General features: G+C 44.2%; 1 protein-coding gene across 1 annotated transcript in view; it reads left to right on the top strand.

The window, feature by feature from the left end:
• Positions 1 to 231, top strand: part of LOC109824130 (protein SMAX1-LIKE 3-like) — a 5,387-nt gene that overhangs the window by 2,137 nt on the left and 3,019 nt on the right. The window lies entirely within an intron of this gene.

The following is a 231-nucleotide window of genomic DNA, read 5'->3' on the forward strand; positions in this document are numbered from 1 at the left end:
CCAGTCCATCTCCTCCCCTTTCGCTCTCCCCTCTTCCCTCCTTTACATTTCAAATGAAATCTATGAAGAAAATCTCCCCGCAACAACTCTCTTAAACCCTCGATCTCCTTTTGTATCTCAACATCCACCACGCGAACACACCGAAAAAAAAAAAGAAAAAACTCAATAAAAACTTGCTACCAACCAACATGAGAGCAGGTGGTTGCACAGTGCAACAAGCTCTAACCCCAG

This window comes from Asparagus officinalis, chromosome 9, assembly GCF_001876935.1.
Source record: "Asparagus officinalis chromosome 9, Aspof.V1, whole genome shotgun sequence".
Lineage (NCBI taxonomy): Eukaryota > Viridiplantae > Streptophyta > Magnoliopsida > Asparagales > Asparagaceae > Asparagus > Asparagus officinalis.